General features: G+C 30.1%; 1 pseudogene; it reads left to right on the plus strand.

The window, feature by feature from the left end:
- Window positions 1–6145: 6145 nt before the first annotated feature.
- LOC139848784 (protein ALP1-like) lies at window positions 6146–7465 on the plus strand (annotated as a pseudogene).
- The last annotated feature ends 747 nt before the right edge of the window (window positions 7466–8212 follow it).

An 8212-nucleotide genomic window follows, 5' to 3' on the forward strand; every position in this document is an offset into this window, starting at 1 on the left:
ATATTGTTATAGGTTCGTGAATTAACCAGTGGCCAAGTCTTACTTCCCGACGAAGTAAAAATCTGTGAAAGTGAGTTATAGTCCCACTTTTAAAATCTAATATTTTTGGGATGAGAATACATGCAGGTTTTATAAATGATTTACAAAATAGACACAAGTACGTGAAACTACATTCTATGGTTGAATTATCGAAATTGAATATGCCCCTTTTTATTAAGTCTGGTAATCTAAGAATTAGGGAACAGACACCCTAATTGACGCGAATCCTAAAGATAGATCTATTGGGCCTAACAAACCCCATCCAAAGTACCGGATGCTTTAGTACTTCGAAATTTATATCATATCCGAAGGGTGTCCCAGAATGATGGGGATATTCTTATATATGCATCTTATTAATGTCGGTTACCAGGTGTTCACCATATGAATAATTTTTATCTCTATGTATGGGATGTGTATTGAAATATGAAATCTTGTGGTCTATTGTTACGATTTGATATATATAGGTTAAACCTATAACTCACCAACATTTTTGTTGACGTTTAAAGCATGTTTATTCTCAGGTGAATACTAAGAGCTTCCGCTGTTGCATACTAAAATAAGGACAAGATTTGGAGTCCATGTTTGTATGATATTGTGTAAAAACTGCATTCAAGAAACTGATTTCGATGTAACATATTTGTATTGTAAACCATTATGTAATGGTCGTGTGTAAACAGGATATTTTAGATTATCATTATTTGATAATCTACGTAAAGCTTTTTAATCCTTTATTTATGAAATAAAGGTTATGGTTTGTTTTAAAAATGAATGCAGTCTTTGAAAAACGTCTCATATAGAGGTCAAAACCTCGCAACGAAATCAATTAATATGGAACGTTTTTAATCAATAAGAACAGGACATTTTAGATGGGATATACGTAAACCTTGCTACAACACTATAGGCAGTGTACCTAATCGTATAGTAGTGTAGTTTTTAGTAAGTACGATTTGTTCCACAGGGAGCTAGTTGATTACGTACTATATTTTTATACAACTATATTTATACAAAATATATATAATTATATATAGTAATAATAATATATAAAAGGGAGGTTTTACCATTTAATGACCGGTTTGTCGATTTTAAAAAAGCGAAAAGATAAATGACGATAATTAAAGTGCATAAAATAAATAACAATATTTAAATGACGTTAATTAAAATTGCGAGTAATAAAATTGCGATAAATTAAATGACAGTAATTAAAAGTACAATGAGAAATACAATAAAAGTATTATGCTTATTTGAACTTCCGTAATCATGATGTTTGACGTTTTGATTTTAATTTATTTCTGTGGTTTACTTGTCCTTTATCCTTGATTTATTTGATACCTATCTGGTTTTTGCCCATAATAGTCCATCGGTCATAATAATAAAATGCTCGTCAAATTAACCCTATACCCGAAGTCAAATATTCCAACTAATTAGGGATTTAGACTGTAACAAAGTTTTAGTACTTTGTTAATTACACCAGGTTATCGACTGTATGTAATCCAAGGTTTTACTACTTTGTTAACAATTACACCAATTATCGTTGTATGTAATCCACCCCTGTTTTAATTAGTCCATGATATATTAATTCATCCATTTGACCAAAATGAATAATAAATTACCAATCCAATTGATTAATTAAATGATTGTAAAAGATTCCGTATAAATGTCACTAAATAGGACATTCACAATCATTGATTAATTATTAGATTAAATAATTTGAGAATAGATTTAACAGACTCCAATGAATTGTCGCTCTATTAGACAATTACCCCCGTCCATTAATAGTCCATAGCCCAATGTCCACAAGTGTCGGTCTTTTGTCCAAACCCTAATTATGGTCCAAAGTCCAATAACCCCGTCTTAATATTTAGTCCAACATCACGATTACTTTGGCTCAAATAAGCATAATAATAACTTAGTTACGAGACATTAATTTAAAAAGGAAGAACATAGCTTACAGTGATTATTAATTTCATAGCGTTACACGAACAGAGTTTTGACTTAAAACCCATAAAACATTCGTTACAATAACCCAACTAACTTATTATTAATCTTAAATTAAAATTAAAATTATAAATATAAATATATAAATATAGATTGAGAGATTGAAGTAGAAAAAGGGGTGAGGAGTTCGGAAAAATGCTCGAGCTTTTATAGGCCAATTTGTGTCCAGCTGCTCCATTTTCTCCTTTATAGCTCTGCGATCGCAGAGCTATAGTTTTTAGCTCACCAAGAGTTTTAAACGTGGGCTGCTTTGAATTATAACATATAATATATATATATATATATATATATATATATATATATATATATATATATATATATATATATATATATATATATATATATATATATATATAATTATATATTATATTATATTCTAGTGCATAGTTGACTTGTAATTTTGGCTCCGTTGAGTTGTACGTTAATACTCGATTCATGTCTCGGTTCTGGATTTTCGAACGCCTTTTCGTATGATTTAATATCTTGTAATTTACGTTTCGCGGCTTGTACTCTTGTCATTTTTAGACGTTATTCATCAATAAATTGAACCACTTGGATTGTATCGTGTACATTTGAGCTTTTTGGTCATTTGCGTCTTCAATTCGTCGATTCTGTCTTTTGTCTTCACCTTTTATTATTTAAACGAATATTACTTGGAATTAGAACAATTGCAACTAAAAGCTTGTCTTTCTGGAAGGATAATACTATGAAATTTATGTTCGTTTTTAGCATTATCATAGATATATAGGCTAAATCAAAAATTTGTGCAAATGACAATGAAAATCCTAAGTAAACTTAAGAGTTGTTTTACAATTGTTTGCGTGTCTACCATAATCAAGTTTAGACCTTGTACAATTTATACAAACCTCGATGCTATCAAATAAGTCCGGAATGACCAGATGTAACCGGGGGCCCAGGACTCTTGACCAGAATCTAAGTCATGGCATTCGAGATCCACAAGAATGCCCATAAATGGCAACTTAGACATCATTCACTTACGACCGTAAGTAGCGGTGAGGTTTGCATAAATCATAGTTTCATCGGTATGATTATAATATTCACTAGTCGGGTGTGTATATAAATACAATACTTAATAGATTACTTGTACATATAATTATAGTTCAAGTTATACATATATGTATATAATAAGTATTTAACTATCATTATTACTTATTATATATTATAAAAGATATTATATAATTTGTTTTATTATTTGTTTCTTAATTTAAAAGATACTTAGTAAATAATAGTTTATTAAATCAAATAATGTCTATATATAACTAAATAATAACCTAAATACTTAGATAAACATTAAATTAAAGATTTCATAACATCTACTGATCACATAGTTTATAAAAATAATATTAAATTATTATATGTATTATATATTTTTATATTAGCCAAAATACACATAAATTCTTTTGTAATTCTATTAAATATCTAAAAATCATATAAATAATTTTTATAGACTTAGATTAATATATTAATCAGTAGAAAATTTAATAAAATATTTATATTATGTTTTTGTATTTATTTCCTATTTATCTTCTCTGTTCATATGGAAACAAAGTTAATTATGTAATAAATACTAATTCAACCCCATAATTATTTTTTTATAATTTTTGCAGGCCTAGGTATATTATATAAACTTAGAAAATTTTTTATATAAATTTTATTTACTGTTTTTATATTTATTACGAATTTTACATTGTTTCTATTTTCAAATAATACATAATTCGTATTTAATTATAATTAATATTTCAAAATTTTCAAAAATTATTTTTACATGATCCTTAACAGTTATAATTAATTTCCACATGATTCCTACTGATCATAATATTTTATACCAATTAAATCTATTTTTTACACATATACATATCGATTTCAACATAAAATATACAATAAATACTTATAACAGTAAATAAATTAGGGTTTTGACTCTAGAAATCTTCTTATATTAGCAGGATGCTATGAAGAAATTTTGTTCCAATTTTTGAATTCATTTGCTATTTTTGTTGATTTTTGTTTATATAAACTCTAGTCGAAAGACATAATTAAAATTTATAATTAATCATATAAATTAATTTTTCGACTTTAATAACTTTTATAACATTAATAGAACTTAGGAAAATTGTTTTTATGAATTTATATAGACTATAGCTATTTAAATTGATTTTTATACATATACATATATACGGATCACATATATACATAAACAGTTTTAGTTTTTATTACTTTAAAATACAAAAACGAATTGAAAATTTATAAAAATAATTTTTCTTAATTCTATAATTCTTAATAGTAATTACCATAATTTATATTTATTTTATTTAATTGTATAATATTTATTATATTTAATCGAAAAAATAAAAAGAAAAAGAAAAAGAAAGAGAGCTTACAAAATATTTTTAGGGTTTGAGAGGACTCCAGGGATTTTATGAAGAAAAAAAATGTAAGCTTATGCCTATATTTATAGAGAAATTTTAACTTGGAAAAGAAGAAATAGACTTATATTTGGAAATAATGCACATTTAATTTATTATTATTTTTTATACAAATTTCGGCCAATATACCCCATATATTTTTATTATTATTATTTTATTATTAAAGGAACATTCTAGAACCATTTTTATATTTTTTTATTATTATTTTATATTACATATAAATATTAATTACAATATTAGTAATTATATGTATATATTCGGCACTTTTATAAAATAAATATTTAAATTATTTATTCTTACATTTATTTAACTTAATAACACAAATCAATTAAATTTTACAAATATACGTATTTTATATACACATATATTATTTTATCATATTAATACATGATATATACATATATTTATATTAATTCAATATAACTAGCTACGAAACGGGTCGCGCGTTGTTGCGGCGCCGTTCGTAGTGTGTTTGATGTTGTAGGTTGATATAATCAGATGGTTATTATAAGCTGTGTAGCTATACTTATATACATATGGAAAATGGGTGCGGTAGTTGTTTGGTTGAGTACACGACTAAGTTTATTACACGACTAAGTTTAGTTTATGACCATGTTTAAAATGTTTGGCTGGTTGTTAGCTTCTACTCCTTTTTCTTCTTCTTCAGTTCCATGCTTTCATCTTGGGGGAATAGTGTTGGTGCTCCGCGTGTTGCGGTGGAGGCACAGTCATATTGTTGTGGTATCCCTGCAGCCGAATATATTATCATATGAGACGGTTACAATAACAGAATGAAATAAAGGATATGTAGTATATTACACAAATAATGTTATTATAACCTATCAAACTCTTTTACTGAATTCAGAAATAATAAATCAAAGAAAAACATACCCACCACAAAAAGCTTCAAAAACTCTCAAATCTTTAAGTCCAGGTTCAACCTCTGTGGCTTTTTCTTCTTCATTTGGTCCAAACACAGAAATGTCCAGCTTAGGAGGGATCTGAATGAATCATACATCATATATCATACATCATACATCAACATCAAAACAAAGTAAAAATATAAGATGCAATGATAACATACACAGAGCACTAATTTCATATACATATTTACCTAGCTCAAACTGTATGATGAATGGAAATAAATGATATGTACATAAAACCAATCTTCATTTCATACTTCAATGATGTTTCGTATCTCGACAAATGATGTTTATGTTTTGCCAACATGACCATTCCGTTTTTAGCTAAATTTGTATTAGAACTTTTTAAAGGTCCATGAGCAAAAATTCTATTAACCCATTTGAAGTTTATAAGATGACTTGTAACGGTAGGGTGGCCACGCCGTGGGGGATGAGGTGGCATCCGGCCACGCGGTGGGGAGGCCCGTATCGGGGCGTGGGAGAGGGGCGGCAGAGGTGGCGTGGCGGTGGTGCGTGGGTGGGAGACGGAGGTGGTAACGGGTGTGGGGGTTTGTGATTGGAACACTTGTCAAAATTTCATTAATTGGGGAATATATCCGTTGCATAATTTGGGGTTTAATAAAAAAAAATTAATCCAATATTATTTATCCTATATATACACATCTATTTTACTCATTCTATATACATTTCTTTCCTCCAATAATACTTTTCCTTTCTTATTTACAAACACTATAAAATTTCATAATGGATAAAATTTTCAAAATGCTCGAATTTGTTATTGGTGACGATTCGGATGATGAAAAAATATATAATTTTGTTAGTAGTTTGGTGGACGAAGATGTCGAGGGAGAAGCTACAAGTTCACGAGTCCCTCGCCCCCGTACCTATATTCCAAGGGATCGTGAAGATGCGACAGTGAGGTTATACAACGATTATTTTTCTGAAACTCCAAATTATACGGAAAAGAACTTTAGACGACGTTATCGAATGAGTCGTGAATTATTTCTCCGTATCATCGAAGGTATATCAAACTTTAATAGTAGCGATATTCCTGATTATTTTATGTTTTTAGGGAACGTCCCGATGCTACGATGCTACTGGTCATCAAAGTTTGACGATACTTCAAAAATGCACGGCGGCTATACGTCAAATGGCGTATGGAACTACGCCTGATTTACATGACGAATACATAAAAATTGGTGAGAAAACAGCTGCTTTATGTTTAGATAATTTTTGTAGATGCGTGTTTCATTTGTTTGCTAGACAGTACTTGAGAAAACCAACAGCCGAAGATATTGTTCGGCTTTATAGTTTTCATGCCCAAAAACATGGTTTACCGGGTATGCTTGGTAGTATTGATTGTATGCATTGGGAGTGGAAGAATTGTCCAATTGCGTGGCAAGGTCAATATACTAGAGGTGATAAAAAAGGCCCGTCCATTATGCTAGAAGCAGTCGCCTCGCAAGATTTGTGGATATGGCATGCATTCTTTGGTATGGCAGGTGCGAACAACGACATTAACGTTTTAAATTATTCACCATTGTTCAACAATATTAAAAAAGGAACTGCTCCACCTTCACCATTCGATGTTAACGGGCATCACTACGAAAGAGGTTATTACCTAGGTGATGGTATATACCCTGATTGGGCAATGTTGGTCAAAGCTCCCCATTCTCCAACTGACGAACCGCGAAAAAATTTAAAAGGTTTCAAGAAAGTGCAAGAAAAGATATTGAGCGTGCATTTGGAGTATTACAGGGTAGATTTCAAATGTTAAAAACTCCGGCGAGATCTTTGGACTTCAACAAAATAAGAAGACATATGTATGCGTGTATCGTATTACATAACATGATTCAAGAAAATAACGGGTTTGTTATTGGGAAGAAAGAAGAAAGAATGATACAACGGAACCCACCACGACGGTTACACAGGGATTTGAGGGATCGAGATGCAATGGTTAAGGAAATAAGAGATAAGCAAGTTCACAAACAGTTAGAGGCAGATTTAACCGAGCATGTTTGGAACTTATCACCTTACTTTCGTACCGCTAATATTATTGAGTAATTTGTTATGTATTTCTAGTTTCGGTTAAGATTTTTAAATTATGTAATTTTTAATTTCGGTAATTTAAATTAATGTTCTTCGTGTTTACTTATTGAGTAATGTAATATTATTTTTAAACATCACTTTTATTCAACACACAAACGGTTACATTTTTTAAACAAGAACTACATTAAACTAAAATACAACATAAGATCTTAAAACACAACACAAACATCGATGAATTCAGTAGAGTTCATAAAAAAAATGACCATCTGTGTCGTACTCTGGAGCCACCGGTTCTTCTTTTTCTTCTTCGGCTGCTTCATCGATGTAACGCCAACCCAACGTTTCTTCATCTTCAAGAACCAGATACAGAGTAATGCGGTTACCACGATCTTCAATGGTATCTTTTATCCCGTACCATTGATCATAGGTACGGAGATAGCTTGCCTCCATCTCATCATCATAATCGTCTTCAAAAAACAACACATCCGTGTATTCACACGGTACATTTGCCTTCAGAAAGGCTAGCAGATCGTTTAAACCAACGTCACGGATATCGATTCCTTCGAATGAAATTTTTTTGCCAGACTTGTAGACCTTCATATGATTACGGAAATCACCCCCGTAATGAACATCGTATGCAACAATCATTGGGGGAATTGTTTTCATTTTCACTGTTTGGAAGTGTTTTGATTTTGAGTTGAGAAGTGAAGTGTGTGAAATGAATTGGGTTAGTGGGTGTATTTATAGGTGAAAAAGTATCCG

The sequence above is a fragment of the Rutidosis leptorrhynchoides genome, chromosome 5, assembly GCF_046630445.1.
Source record: "Rutidosis leptorrhynchoides isolate AG116_Rl617_1_P2 chromosome 5, CSIRO_AGI_Rlap_v1, whole genome shotgun sequence".
Taxonomy (NCBI): Eukaryota; Viridiplantae; Streptophyta; class Magnoliopsida; order Asterales; family Asteraceae; genus Rutidosis; species Rutidosis leptorrhynchoides.